The sequence below is a fragment of the Astatotilapia calliptera genome, chromosome 15, assembly GCF_964374335.1.
Source record: "Astatotilapia calliptera chromosome 15, fAstCal68.1, whole genome shotgun sequence".
Taxonomy (NCBI): Eukaryota; Metazoa; Chordata; class Actinopteri; order Cichliformes; family Cichlidae; genus Astatotilapia; species Astatotilapia calliptera.
This window is the reverse complement of record NC_137436.1, coordinates 17,444,435-17,460,656: the sequence shown is the minus strand read 5'-3', so window position 1 is coordinate 17,460,656 and position 16,222 is coordinate 17,444,435. Positions and strand designations below refer to the sequence as shown.

General features: G+C 43.5%; 2 long non-coding RNA genes across 2 annotated transcripts; one reads left to right on the top strand and one right to left on the bottom strand.

The window, feature by feature from the left end:
• Window positions 1–1,372: 1,372 nt before the first annotated feature.
• Window positions 1,373–6,336, bottom strand: LOC113037180 (uncharacterized). The gene is made up of 4 exons (XR_003274599.2): window positions 6,032–6,336; window positions 5,838–5,936; window positions 3,390–3,483; window positions 1,373–3,267 (listed from the first exon to the last, which is right to left on the bottom strand). It is a non-coding gene; the product is annotated as an uncharacterized LOC113037180 (long non-coding RNA).
• On the top strand, window positions 4,592–6,176 carry LOC113037179 (uncharacterized). Its single transcript, XR_003274598.2, has 3 exons — window positions 4,592–4,674; window positions 4,788–4,976; window positions 5,725–6,176. It is a non-coding gene; the product is annotated as an uncharacterized LOC113037179 (long non-coding RNA).
• Window positions 6,337–16,222: the final 9,886 nt, after the last annotated feature.

The window sequence follows — 16,222 nt, the reverse complement described above, 5'->3', positions numbered from 1 at the left end:
ACACCACCCAAAACCAGCAGTCAGCCAGTCGTCTGGGTGTTTTTCCCTTATTTTACAGATTTTGTCCCCTGGCTTGATGTGGTCCTTAACAAGAGGGTGGTGGCACAGTGCTTCTGACTTCTTCTGTGTGAGTTTAATCATCAGAGGACAAAACTTGCTATGTTCACATATAGAAGAGTTTGGAGAGGCTTTGGACTGTAAAAGCGACTGATAATTTCAACTATGACCAACTATGTTTTCACTGTGGCACAGCAAGTTATGAACTGCATTTAGTGTTCATTTTGAAAAGCAGTACTAAAGCCTCCAAAAGGAGTACGCGTCAAAATCACATCCAAGGAGTAGCCTTGACTCAAGTAACACGATCAGATCACAAAATAAAGGCAGTTCTGGAGAAGACGATGTGGTTTCACTGGCTTGCAGTACCATAACGTTAATGTCCCCTGTGCTCGGCAAATCTGTCTCTCTCAGACGCCATGTGTATGTGAAACCCCCTTTATTTAACCCCTATTCACAGTCCCACAGTGATGGGAGCTAATTGGCATAGACAGTTAAAATTGATAATGATAAGAGGCAGCTCCCCTAGACCGTTTCAACGAATCCTGATGTTATGCTGTTTGTCACAGCACTGGGGCTGGAATGCAGGGCCTTCTTGGAAAAAAGATGAACACAAAAAGAACAAAAAATGTGAGGGATTTTTTTTATTATTATTTTGATCTGTTGCTTTTTGCTTTGTTTTTTCAAGCTAGACCTGAGAAATAACAATGATATAGTTGTGTTATGTTAGCGAAGTGAAAGAAAAATTAATATATTTTGATGCATTCTCTGTTTTTGTGATTGGATGAAACAATATATATTGTAGATCAAAAGTTCACACCGAACTGCCTGGTAAGCAGCTGTAGTGGTAGAGAGGCTTGTCCATTAATCACAGTTGGCTAATCCCTGGTGCTGTGATGGACCAAAGTGTTCTTGGCCAAGTTATTAAACCTGAAGTAATGAGAGTGCTTTGTAAAGTACTTTGGAGTCACAAAGGTTTAAAAGGTGCTTTATAAGTATAGTTCATTTAATCTAAACATTAGCTTCTTAAAAACAACAAAGACAGTCAAACCACTCCGTGTATATCAGTGGTACTTGGGTCACTCTGTCCTTCTTCAGAGGTCAAAGGTCTTAAAGAAGAACACTGCTCATCATTACATCTCCACAGTCCACTGGGTGCATTTAACTGATCAACAGCTGATGACCGCTTGGACTCAGTCACTCTGCAAGCTGCCTAATAATGTCTAATGACCTGCTGGGTAGTAACCCTCATAGATGAAAGGACTCTCACGGATGATGCTTCCAGACTACTGGGGTTAAAGTGTTTTTAGAAAGTTCCTTTGTTGTCTTAGCCACTCGAGCGGCACTGGAATTTACCTACGAAGTGTGTCTGGTATTTTTTATTTTTTTTTGTTAAATGCAGTTTTAGCAAAAGAAACAAAATTAGTTTCGGCCTTCTCTTCTAACCATTCACATATTTGCACAGCACTTTTAGATACTTACATATGGCACATTTCCTCTTACATTAACTCATTCTGCTGCTTTGTCTGCAGCAGCTGTGCTGCTTTCTGTCATTTTGTGTTTAACATAACATACTTTTTAACATGATTGCTCAGATGCTTTCCACGTACCTCCCACTCTTTCACACACACGTGTTTTGTTTTGGTTCTACTGACTGTCATTTCTCTTACTTCCAGAGCATACCTCTCGTAAACCTTCCACCTCACTACAGATCACAATTTTCTGCAAACATCATTGTCCACAGAGACTCCTGCTTGACCTCAACTGCCAGCCCATCCATCACCACTGCAAAAGGGGCTAAATGCCGATCTCTGATGTAATCCCGCCCCCACCTTGAACCCATCTGTCACTCCTACTGCACACTCACCTCTGTCTCGCTATCTTCATACATGTCCTGCACCACCCTTACATACTTCTCTGCCACTCCTGACTTCTTCATTTAGTTCCACAGCTCCTCTCGTGGCACTGCACTAGGTTCTTTCTCTAGATCCTTCTCCATCAACACTCTCAAAGCAAGCATCAAATCTGTAGTGCTCTTTCTAAGCACAAAGACACACTGCTTTCCTATATCTTCGTGGTGTGGCTCATCAGCTTTATCTCTCTATGGTTACTGGAGCTCTGCACATCAAATTAATTTTTGAAAACCAGTACCAGTACTTTTCCTCATGTCAATATCAGAGCATACTGTTCAATTCAATTCAAAATTTGTTTGTATAGCACATTTAAAAAACAACAGAGTTGACCAAAGTGCTTCACAATCGTTTAAAAACAAGAGAAAACATTATGGTCCAGGTATCTTGAAAATGCAGCTTTCCTTCACACCATAATATCACCAAGCTGTGAAATCAAAACAATAATCCAAAGGCCACAAACACTCTAGGAAAAGAAAACGTTGCTTCACTGTGATATTTATTATTTGGGCTCCCATTCCATGTATTTTATTTTGAACTGCAGCTTCGCTCAGTTTTGCTCACCTTATGTTTAATAAGCCTTAAGTCGTTTACAGGAAGAAAAACAAGCAGATAAAAGGGGCTCACTGTTGTTCTTGTGCTCCCATTGGAATATCTCTGTAACCACTATAGCAGTGTTGTGTATTTAAACTACATTGCACCTCTGAAGACAGAACAAATACTCTCCCTTCAGACTGCAACAAGGCCACAGCAGTTTTAATTAACTGCAATAATATCCTGACATTATCAAAAATAGATCACCACTGACCTGCAGCTTAGAACAGTAGCAAGAGTGTCCTTTCAACATGTTTGAGATATTGCAAGTTTCCCAATCGCCAAAGAGGTGATTATTAGAAGATAAAGTAACTTAAAAATATATCTTATTAAAATTATTTTATTTAATGTTAAACTTTTCTGATCTGTTTCATGGAAGGCTGTCAGATTTGAAAAACACTTTGACTGTAAAGTGTTTTTTGCTGACTTTCATTGGAAAAAAAATCATTTGTATCTCAGCTGCCTACTGAAGCTTTGATGAACCAATTAATTTAATAAGCAGTGATCATTTATAAAGCACTTCAGTTTGAAAAAGTGTGTAGCCAATACCAAATTAAAATAATGCAAAAAGCTCTATTTAAGCATTTAAGACCCTCTTTACTGTGCAAAGAGAAACAGTCACGACCCTGATCAGGATCCTGCAGAGCAGAGAGGCCACGGGCTGCTCTGTGTTGTGACTCCAGCTGCAGCCAGACATTTCCTGGACGTCCTGCACGTGAGATGGAAAAACACATCACTGTCCGCTTCCCATGTGAAATTCCCTGCCCTTTACAAATCCCCTAAAGTATGTGGATGACTCATTAAAATCACAAAATTAACAGACAGACATACCTGGAAATTAATGGAAAAAACAATAAAATGGGGACATGAGAAGGTTAGATCTTTAAGATGTTTTCAGTTTTCAGAGTTGGTCATATGATGATTACTGTGGAAAAAAGGGGAGAATTCAGTGTAGAGCCTTCATTATTTTTATTAGATTTTTATTTTATTACATTTTCTCAATAGAACACCTGGATAAAATGCCTCCATAAATTACACAGTGTTCTAGTGGCACATGTGCTTTCACATGCAAAGAGAATCCATTCTTCATCACTATGCATCAATACTGGGATAACCTGAATTTGTAATCATCTGAAACAGATCAGGATTGTAATAGATGTTTTTTTGTAAGATTATTTATGTAATTTTCAGAGCAAACTACTACAGAACAAATATTATAGTAGGCCTAATGGTTTCCACATGAAGAAAAGTCATCATTCTACATTATTCAAAAAACAAAATAACAGATGATTAATGGGCCATCTGTCTGCCCCACTTTAATATCTAATTGAATAAACTATGGCAGCAGCTCAGTAGACAAGATCAAGGTGACCTGCTGAGATTCAAACTGAGCACCAGAATAGGGGGGGGGCAAAGGTGATTTGCCTGACTTTGAATGCAGCATAAAAACATCCAGTGAGTGGCAGTTCTCTCAGCAAAAAACAAAACAAAACAACTTGATGGAACAGGAAGTCATCGGAGTAACCCAGTAACTCAAACAACCCCTCATTACAAATATGGGCTGCAGCAGCAGAAGACCATACCGGGTCACACACAGATAAACATTGCCTGGTCTGATGAGTACATTTGTGCTGTGACATTCTAAAGACAGGGTCAGAATTTGGCACAAACAACAATCATGGATCCATCCTGCCTGGTATCAATGATTTAGGCTGCTGGTGGTGATCTAATAATAATAATGATGTGAGCCCCTTACTATTGGACCGTAAAGTATGGCTGCTTCCAACAGGTTAACATAACACGTTAAAAAGTTCAGATGAACTCAAACTGGTTCCTGTGATTGTCCTGGGATGGTTAGGATTCCTCTGTTCTCTTCACTAATGTTTTGGCCTTCATTGAGGATGTGCAAGTCCTGCCTCAGACTCCACCTGCTGATTGAGCCCCCTGGTTTCAGCCTACACACCTGATTCTCATCAGGCCATCAGTGACAGTATTTAAGGACCAGCTGATGTTCCCAATCGCTGCTAGATTGTTGTTTATTGGTTGCAAAGACGTCTTTCATCGACAGAAGGGTGCAGTCTCCTCAAATTTTCTCCATTTTCTCCTGCATTGTCTGGTAAGGAATTGCTGAATACTTGCCTGCCCGTCCACCTTCTGACAACACCTACTACCTTTGGAATCCTAACCAGTCATTCCCAAATTGCCTTGCTCCTGGAAAATCAAAATCAGTCTGCCTTTGCTGTGCAGTAGACTGAAAACCTGTCCAGGGTCTACTCATCCTTTTGCCTCGTGACAGTTGGGACAGGTATCGGCCCCCATCCAACCTTAAATCAGATGTATAGATGGACTCTACACTACACTAACTCTAAAATACACTTTAACTCTATAAACACACTGAAGAAGCAGAAAATCTGAGAGGTAAGTTATTCTTTAGATCACCATCAATTAACCAGTTTCATAATGAATGGAATGAGTCTGCTATGTTGAAATGATAAGGATGTTTTTTGTTTTGTTTTGCTTTTTACCTTTTGTTCCTGATCCTTTTGGATTACTTATGGGTATTAATAATCTTCTTTAGCATGTTGAGATGATGTAATAACAGCAAGCAAAATCTCAGATAAGCCGACGTTGTCGTTTGGTGCTAATGACGAGAAGCAGATGAGGTTATCAGCTACTTAAAAAATATAATGAAGTTAGTGGAGACTTAAATCGGAAGAAATCCATCTACAAGGTAAAGTTGCTTTATGCATTTCCTTGTAAATAGGCAACAATTTGTGAAAATGCCTAGTATATCAACTTTATGAGGCGATAATAAGCAATTGTGTTCACAGTTGCTACCAAGTCAGTAAAAAAATATTTATGGTTCTCATAAATATCTCAAAAATTGGCCACAGAAGTTTAGCAGGCTATCAACGTGTTTTTTTTTTCTCACTTTTTTCCCCCTTTCTTACTTTATTTGCTCGCTTGTTTTGTTTTTATTTCTTCATACATCAACTCCTTGTGAAGAGGACCTCATGTGGCCACTAAAGGAACTGCAGATTCTGGCTTCATTTTTCATCCCTGTAGATTGCCAATTGGTGGGGAGGCAAAGGCTAGTCTGCAGTTCTGTATTACAAATTAAACAGTCAGGATGGTTGTTAATGTATAACGCCAAACCTTTTTGCAGGTATTTCTTCCTGAAACATAAACCCACATAAAGCACAGTGCATCTGGAGTGCACTCTGAGGCAATGCGTGGCACAGTGGCACAAGTGAGTCTTTGTTGTTTAGTGGGTCTTACATCATCTCCAGACTCCAGTTCCTGGATCAGCTACTGAAGGGGTTGGTAAGCGATCCCAGAAGTGTACTTTACCCTGGCCTGAACCCACTGGAGTTTTACCTGTCTCACAAAAGCTGCTGTTAGCTGCATTTTAACAGTGCATGTTCCCACAATATGTTTTTGGGATTCTGTCAACCAGTGAATTAAAATCTCACCTTCATGTCCAGTGTAAGCCTTTGAGCCTTGCTGTTTTCAATCAGTAGATGCAGGGAGCCCTGCTGGCAAGCAGGTCAACAGTTTCAGTGCTGAAACAGTTGTTGCACGGCAGTATGGCTACTGCTGCTGCTCCATCTCAGCCCCATCTCCTGCCTGAGCTCAGCTTTTCCAGCCGTAACTCATTCCTGCTAATTAGGACAAAGGCTCTTGCTGGTCTGTAAGGGAACCACTTTCACATGGGAAGCCCTTCGTTTGTTTCCACCCCCTGTGCCCAAGCACGAGTTAGCCGCGTTATGAGACAAGACTCCAACAGAAAAAAACACAGACAAGAAGAATCTTTCAGCTCTTCCCTGAGGTCACCTTCACTTGGCAAAATAAAATTCCCCTCACGTGAGTGCTGCTCAGCCAAATGTATAAACATAAAAAATTGATGGAAACAGCTATGAGCTGCTCATCCTTCATCCAACAGACATTTCTACATGATCTAACTTGACACACACAAAAATGAATATGTAAATAATTTTCCTAAACCGCACAAGCTTTGAAACAAGGTGCTATTGATCAGAAGCTGACATGTAATGACTTACTGACATGTAAATGATTCATCATTTCCAAATATATACTTTTTTTGACTTTGCTGAGCACTAAAAGAGTTTGGTGCAAGTAACCTTTAGTCCCGTGCTTGCTGAACACACCTCACTTTGCCTTGTAAATTAGTGAGGTGTAAATGACCCTATTTAATTGGAAAAATCAGTGCAGACGAGTGTGGAAGTAAATGGAAAATGCAAATCAGTAACTGGAGTCAATACCCAAAACTGGGTAACTACAGGGAGTGCAGAATTATTAGGCAAGTTGTATTTTTGAGGAATAATTTTATTATTGAACAACAACCATGTTCTCAATGAACCCAAAAAACTCATTAATATCAAAGCTGAATGTTTTTGGAAGTAGTTTTTAGTTTGTTTTTAGTTTTAGCTATTTTAGGGGGATATCTGTGCATAATTATTAGGCAACTTAACAAAAAACAAATATATACCCATTTCAATTATTTATTTTTACCAGTGACACCAGTATAACATCTCCACATTCACAAATATACATTTCTGACATTCAAAAACAAAACAAAAACAAATCAGCGACCAATATAGCCACCTTTCTTTGCAAGGACACTCAAAAGCCTGCCATCCATGGATTCTGTCAGTGTTTTGATCTGTTCACCATCAACATTGCGTGCAGCAGCAACCACAGCCTCCCAGACACTGTTCAGAGAGGTGTACTGTTTTCCCTCCTTGTAAATCTCACATTTGATGATGGACCACAGGTTCTCAATGGGGTTCAGATCAGGTGAACAAGGAGGCCATGTCATTAGTTTTTCTTCTTTTATACCCTTTTTTAACAAGCTTGACTCCATCCTCAACCCGAAAAGGCCCCACAAGCTCATCTTTGATGATACCAGCCCAAACCAGTACTCCACCTCCACCTTGCTGGCGTCTGAGTCGGACTGGAGCTCTCTGCCCTTTACCAATCCAGCCACGGGCCCATCAAGACTCACTCTCATTTCATCAGTCCATAAAACCTTAGAAAAACCAGTCTTGAGATATTTCTTGGCCCAGTCTTGACGTTTCAGCTTGTGTGTCTTGTTCAGTGGTGGTCGTCTTTCAGCCTTTCTTACCTTGGCCATGTCTCTGAGTATTGCACACCTTGTGCTTTTGGGCACTCCAGTGATGTTGCAGCTCTGAAATATGGCCAAACTGGTGGCAAGTGGCATCTTGGCAGCTGCACGCTTGACTTTTCTCAGTTCATGGGCAGTTATTTTGCACCTTGGTTTTTCCACACGCTTCTTGCGACCCTGTTGACTATTTTGAATGAAACGCTTGATTGTTCGATGATCACGCTTCAGAAGCTTTGCAATTTTGAGACTGCTGCATCCCTCTGCAAGATATCTCACTATTTTTGACTTTTCTGAGCCTGTCAAGTCCTTCTTTTGACCCATTTTGCCAAAGGAAAGGACGTTGCCTAATAATTATGCACACCTGATATAGGGTGTTGATGTCATTAGACCACACCCCTTCTCATTACAGTGATGCACATCACCTAATATGCTTAATTGGTAGTAGGCTTTCGAGCCTATACAGCTTGGAGTAAGACAACATGCATGAAGAGGATGATGTGGACAAAATACTCATTTCCCTAAAAATTTCCCAAAAAGTTTCCCAAAACCTCTCCGCTAAACAGCCACCACAAAGCAACAAAGAAAAACACAGTTCAACAGTCCAATCCCCCGGTCCAGTGGCAGCAAACACAGTTCTGGTGGCCGACCCGCAGGACGGCAAAACAAGCGGGACCTGCTGTGGGTTAGGCAGTGGCGGCAAAACAGTTCTACCTCTAACCCCTTGATGGAAACGCAGCAGCTCTGGGCGGCCACGGGTCCGGCAGCAGCAGCGGAACAGTTCTGGTGGCCTGCCACGGGTCCGGTGGCAGCGCTGCTCCTCCGGTGGCCTGCCCCGGGTCCCGTGATAGCAACAGAATGCATCAGGCGGCCTGCCACGGGTCCGGTGGCGGCGGCATCGCAACAGCTCCGGCGGGCGGCCACGGATCCGGTGACAGCTCCGGCGGCCGGCCACGGGCCCGGTGACGGCGGTGTTGCAGCTCCGGCCGATGGCCACGGGGCCGGTGACGGTGGTGTGACAGCTCCGGCGGACGGCCACGGGTCCGGGGGCGGCCGTGTGACAGCTCTGGCGGACGGCCACGGGTCCGGTGGCGGCGGCGGAGTAGAATGGCCCATAATCCCCGACGTGCTGGACGTGGACGGCGTGGAGGTCGTGGACGCGGATCGCGTGGATGGCGTGCTAGACGTGGGCGGCGTGGATGTCGTGGAGGGCGCGCTAGACGTGGGCGGCGTGGATGGCGCGCTAGACGTGGAGGTCCCTCCGGCTCGCTGACCTCCGGCTTCGGCTGAGCGGGTCCCTCCAGCTCGCCGAGGTCTTCCGCTGGCAACGCCGGTCCCTCCGGTTCGTTGAACTCCTCAGCTGGTGGTTCGTTGAGCTCCGGCTCCTGCACGCTGAGCTCCGGCTCGGGCAGCGCGAGCTCCACCGGCTCGCTGAGCTCGACAGGCTGCGGCGCGGGCTCCTCCCGCTCGCTGAGCTCCCGCTGGGGCTCGCTGAGCTCCGGTGCGGGCCCCTCCGGCTCACTGCGCTCCTCCGGCTCGCCGGGCTCCTCAGCTGGCGGGGCTGGCTCCTCCCGCTCGCTGAGCTCCTGCTCGGGCAGCGCGAGCTCCTCCCGCTCGCTGAGCTCCTGCTCGGGCAGCGCGAGCTCCTCCTGCGGCTCCCGCTCGCCGAGCTCCTCTGCAGGCTGCTCTGCAGGCGGCGCGGGCTCCTCCCGCTCGCCGAGCTCCTCTGCAGGCTGCTCTGCAGGCGACGCGGGCTCCTCCCGCTCGCCGAGCTCCTCTGCAGGCTCCTCTGCAGGCGACGCGGGCTCCTCCCGCTCGCCGAGCTCCTCTGCAGGCTCCTCTGCAGGCGGCGCGGGCTCCTCCCGCTCCTCAACTGGTGGCTCGCCGAGCGGCTCCCGCTCCTCAGCCGGTGGCTCGCCGGGCTCCCGCTCGGGCAGGGCAGGTGCGGGTGGCGAAGCAGCAGCCGGTGAAGAAGATGGCTGAGGGGTGACTGCAGGTGGATGAGATGACGGCGGCGCTACAACTGCAGATGGTGAAGCAGCGAGTGGTGTGGAGACCGCTGAATGAGGCGGCGCTAGCTGTACCGTTGGCCGGCTTGCAGCAGCGTCAGCGGTGTCACCATCCACTGTAAACAAAAAAGCAGACGGGGTGAGAAATGAAAAAGTGTCCTTATTACTCACCACAGCCGGCTCTTGAGATGTCCAGGAGGTCGGCTGCGGTGAGGAATGCCGACGGCGCGAATGTCGTTTCCGGGTAGACGTCGGGGCCGGCATGTCGGGCTGAAGAACTTCAGGCTGGCCGGGTGGGGGGGCAGCCTGGATCGGAGAGTGGAGGTGAAGGGTGTTGAGCAGGAAATCCGCCACAATCGGAAAAAGATTGTCCAACACCCAGGGAAAACAAGTCAGTGTTTCCTGCAACCGCTTCTCCACAGCGCACCGTAAAACCTCCGCGTGCGCTTCCAGCCACAGGTCTCACAGGTCCATCTGGCAGGATCGTTCTGTCATGGTCTGGGTGGCAGACCGTGGGGGGATGTTGGAGAAAGGACCCAAACGCTGGACTTAGTGGAATGAGCAGTGGATTTATTTACAGTGAGGTAAATGTACACCATACAATAAATCTCCAAAGTGCTACCTCGACTCCCGTGACGTGTCTTCCCCTAAGTGCTGGTATCTCGTGCTCTCTGCCCTGTGCCTTCGCACACCCCATGTGTCTTGCAGTCCTGTGTTCTGCTGTCCTCCTGAGAAAAAACGACAGACACAGCCATTATGGCACCAACTCCAGCAGGCATACACTGACCAGCACTATCAACACTGACATGGAGTCTAACTCAACGATCCTGCCCCGGAGGAAGCTCCATCGCTCTGTTAAGTACGAGCCCGATCAGAAGCAGGTGTGTGAGAACCTAGGCGTGACCGGCAGCCGGAAGGGCCACGCCCATCAGGCCTGCAGGTGGCTGTCCTTCATTCTTCAGTCACACCCGCAGACACCCACACACCCACACCAGCATGGAACACAAGAGCACAGTGCAGCAAACATACATCCAATACACTAATAACAATAATAATAACAATAACAATAATGGTTCACACTGTTCACGAACCCCGAGTCCCCGGAACCGGATCCGGGACATATATACAACAACTATTTACCTAAAAATGAAACCAATGGCTCTGGCATTTTTTTGTACAACCATTTAAAACTTGCCACATATAATTTGAATTGCATATATTTTTTTTAATCTGAACTTTTTTCTACATGGCCTATCAACACAATTAAAACTGGTATATAGTTTGAAGTCTGCAATTTCAACACAAGTTGAAACAGAAACATAATGAGGCTGTATTTTGCTGCTATGTCATCTTAAATTGGTTATCTGTGTCTGTTTGAGATTCTTGCATAGAGCTATCAGCATTAGCTGATAACATAGCCCTCCGCACTGCTGTCCAAATCCCATTACCAAAATGCTATAACTGAGGCGCCGGTTAGTAAACAAGCCAATTAGTTATGTCACAGAGCCCATCTTCAACATACAGTCTATGCTTTCATACGTTCACTAGCTACTTGCTAACATTGTTTGTCTTTGCAGATGACATAGAGCAAGGTTATCAAAGATAAAAACAACTGTACATGGTTGAAAATGACAGCAGCAACAGGGAACTAAATCACAGCAATAAACTTCTTGTCCACCTAGTCAGTGGGTAAGTATTCATATGGCCTCTTTGGTAGTTACATCTTGCTAGTATCAGGTCAAGAATTCAGAACTGCCTGAATTCTTTATGGCACAGGTTTAAAAAAAGCGCTGGAAACATTTCTTTGGTCCACATTAACAGCGATAGTATCACACAGCTGCTGCAAGTTTGTTGGCTGCACATCCATGATGCAAATCTCCTATCCCACCGCATTCCAAAGGTGAATTGAGATCTGTGACTGTGGAGGCCATTTGAGTACAGTGAACTCATTGTTATGTTCAAGAAACCCGTTTGAGATGATTTCAGTTTTGTGACATTTTGAATTATCATGCTTGAAGCAGCCAGAAGATGGGTACACACCGTGATCATAAAAGGATGGGCATGGTCAGCAGTTATACTCAGGTAGGCTGTGTTGACTAAATGATGCTCAGTTGGTAATAAGGGATCCAAAGAGTGCCAAGAAAACATCAGAAGCAGCCTGAGCTGTTAAGTTATTTTTCTCTTTTTTTGTATCACTTTCTGTAAACCCTAGAGATGGTTGTGTGTGGGAAAATCCCATCAGATTAGCAATCAGCAGGCTGAAATGCTCAGACCCAAAAAACCTGCCATGCAGAGTCACTTAAATCACATTTTCAGTAGGCCATCTTGACAACGTCTACATTCCTAAATGCAGTGAGTTGCTGCCATGTGATTGGCTGATCATCCATTTGTGAAATCAGGGCGTTGAACAGGCAGTGAGTGTACATCATGTTCATATGAAAAAGGGAAAAAAAACACTTTTTGTACAATTTATTGCACAATATGGATTGGCTCTTTTTTATATAACTACTAAATGTAAGTAATATTTTACTCACTCAAACATTCATTCTTTAGGGGGTGATCAATTTAAGGGTTTTAAATTCAGAAGATTCCCAGGAAATGATTTTTAAAAAATCCCCAGGAAAATAACACAAAGTTATTCTATGAACTTGTGCAGTTTTGTTTATGTTCTATGAAAATGTGGGCCAACAACAAAAAGGTTATAACCCCGTGGACTTCACTCCTTCTTTTTTTAATGTGCCACAAAATCTGCAAGGTTTCGTGCTGATAAAATTACACTTGGGTAGCAACAACACTCTGTGATTGTGAGAGCCATTGTGCATGTTTTTATATGAGACACAGTAAAGCTGGTATGCAGCAGAGCGAGGTGACTGGGTGGAAAAAAAAACACAAGGAACACGCAGTCTGAGCCACAGTGGGGAATACAGAGAAAGCTTTAAACCAGAAAATCTCCCCTTAAATTACAAGAAGCCAAAGGAACAAGAGATGCGAATAAGAAGCCAAGAGCACGACGGGCAGAAAAAGAAACAAAGAAAAAGAAAATACAAGAGGCAGATAGAGAAAGGGAATAAGCCCTGCAAACATTTAGACAAAAGGTTCTTCCCTGTATAAACTGAAAAAAGAATCAATAAATGTATTTATTTGTGGCGCCCTGGAGAACTGTCTGCTGTTAAAAATATATATTGCCCCATCTGGCACCAGCAAATATAAATAAAGCTTATCTTGACAGACAGCCCAGGCTTTCTCGAGCTTCTTTGTCCTGAATCAACCCACTGAAGTGTTTGTTATTTTAAGCGTAATGATTATTATATTGCACGATAATAAACACATGAAACACAAACGTACATGCACGCACAAGGCAAATTAAAAAACGGTCTTAGGGTCTACTAAAAGAGTAACTGTGATGTTGATAAAACTGATTTCTGTTACATTTTATGAAAAGAGGTCATTTTACTGACACTGAGTCTTTTCAAAAGTCCAGCAAGTTCATCTTCCTGCATGGTTCCTTTGCTAAAAATAAGTCTTTTTGGTGCCCAGGAGGTTCATCTGGCACCTTGTTGCAGGCAAGTTGCACATATTCATTCTGCCCTCTGCCCCGAAACAACACATTTTCTTCAAATAGACTTCTCCCCAAAGCAAAGCACTGGTAAATCTGTCATCATACTCATCCAATAATGCCATAAATCAGCAGCCTGCAGCTTATGAGCCAGTGTGAGTTTTAAAACTGGGTTAACATGCTAATATTTTTATTGCGTGCACTGATGTTTATCCTTTTTTCCCCAACTCCAACATATTCTCCTTGCACTTAAAGGAACATGAACGTAAAGATGACTGAAAAATAGTCGTCAGTCTACGGGAAAACTTCATCACCGCTGTGTGTTCTGCCCTGTTAAATCCAGCAGATGGGGTCAGAACTCCAAGCACTCTTTGATTGGGGTTATTGTGACTTCGGTCTGCTGGGAGAATATTGTTACAAAGCCTCGAGAGCTCAGTCATTTAAAGTATTTTATCTTATGTAGTATATAAATATCATCCCTGCTGAGCCCAAACAAGGCCACATATCTTAACTGAATTCAACGGTTCCTTCTCTGCACCATTTTAACCTCAGCCTTTCCATAAACCTTTGGTCCGATCAAAATCCTTCTGGTTTTATTATGTCTCCTTGGACGTGGATAAAATAAACACTCATGTCTTTGAAGCTGGACTCAGAAGGAAGACAGCATCTCTGTGTTTGCTGTCTGTCAGCTACAGACAGGCACAGGGTCTGATTAATGGATCATGTTGATTCCTAATTGAATTAATATTTGCGCAATCATTTTAAATTCTATACAGCAAGATTTTTAACTTTGCTTCATCAAAAAAAAAAAAAAATGGTTGCAGACTATGTATTTCCTGAACAATGCATCCATCTGTTTTCTGACACATCTATATATGCATCCATCCAAATGCCTGCTAGTTTGTGTTTCTGTGATCGCTGGCGTGTTAAACGAGATCGCTGGGCGTCCGTCAGCACATCAGCCTGCCTCTGTGTTTGCCGCCTCTGTCCCTCACTATCCTCCAAGACACTGAAGCTTTGATGCCTGCTGTCACCAGAACATGAGAAACTGTCATGTCTGACAGCCGTTTGGTCGCATGGCATGGAGAAAGTGCCTGAAGGAGCGGACAGCCTGCTGTCATGGTTGATCATCATGAGCTACATGTCTCTCACCCTCACAGAATAACCTGGAAAGATTTCTGACCAGTCTATTGCAATTCGTGACTACTGTTGGTTTTGTTATCATGACTCTTTAAAGCACAACAACTACTTGCATAATGTCAAGGTGTTTCCTGTGAGGCACTACTGCCCTCTATTGGCCAAATCAGCCAACATTTCCTTTTTTTTAAAGAAATGTTTGTTCAGATCTCTGTCACTTAAAATCTTGTGTCATTTTTTTATAAAGAATCTCTATTTTTCATCATTCTAATGAGCTGCAGTTGAAGGTACATGCGTTTATGCTTTAGTAGGTAAGCATCCACATAACTGCAATATCAGTCACGCTTGAGTGTGACAAAGGGGACAGCAATGCAACAATTAGTCCTCTTTTCAATGTAGCACTCTCCTGTTTTATTACCTATGAGCCTTGTTTGAATGGTTTTGCTGATTCTCCTGCCTCAGTAATAAAGTCACCTATAAATCTGTTTAAACAAAGGTCAAGTAAATTAAAGGAAAATAATAAAGCACTCAATGTCACCTAATGCTTCTGCTCAAGTGGGCAAATTTAGAAAACAAAATGTCACATTATATCAACGCCGGTGTGCCAAGTGTCTGCGCAATAGGCTCTCAGCTGAATTAGAAATTACAGTCATGTTCAACACTAAATGTCAGCTGTCTACACTGGTACATAATGAGAAAGTAAAAATGTTAAGCCTTTTGAATCTCATTGAAGTTAAACTACAAGAAATACCGACTGTGAAATTAAATAATGGAGCTGCACAGTGCATGAGCATTTTCGAGCTGCTCTGTGTACGCTGCATTCATTAACAGCGCTTCTCTGAATTAAAGCAAGAACTGAATGAATAAACTTGCCTTTTTGGTTATGCAGTACTTAACGTTAATGGAAGGAAAAGATTTAACCAGACAGGCTATAATGGAAACTTCTTTTTTTTGGTTGAAAAAACTGACCCCAAATTGCCACTGTTAAAGTTTGTGTACTTTTAGAAAGTTAATGTAATGAAACGTGAAATATCTGAAGCACAGCGGTCATAGCTTTGACACTTTTGCCACAAGTCTTCATTAGATTTTAAACAACTAACCAAATCATATTATTTCCATAATCTCTACTTTTGTAAATGCCCCACAAAACCACGTGACTGCTGTAGATATGCGCTCGCTAGTCACTTTATTAAGTACACCTGTTCAACTCTTTGTTAACACAAATAACAAATCAGCCAATCACATAGCTGCACCTCAATGCATTTAGACATGTACAGACTGTCAAGACGACCTGCTGAGGTTCAACCTGATCATCAAAATGAGAAGGAAAAAGTAATTTCATTGACTTTGAATGTGGTTCTTGGTGTTGGTCTGTATTTCAAAAACTGCTGATCTGCTGAGATTATCCCACACAGCCATGTCTGGAGTTTACAGAGAAGGTTCTGAAAACCCACCAAACTAAGAACAGGAAAATGAGCCTCACCAATAATTGGATCATAGAAGATTAGAAAATGAGTTTTCTGATGAGTCTCAATTTCTGCTGTGACATTCAGATGGTATAGGCTCAGAATTCAGCATAAACAACATGACAGCGTGACTCTATCCTGCCTTGTACCAGTGGGTCAGACAGCTGGTGGTGGTGCAGTGGTAAGGGTTATATTTTCTCTACATACTTTGGACCCCTTATTACTAAACTGAGGATCATTTAAACTGGACTAGGTGAGGCTAAATCCTCCCTTAGTTATGTTGACATAGGCCAAGACTTTTGAGTTGTTCTTCACTCAACTTTTTCACTTACTATGCGTTTATACACCACTCT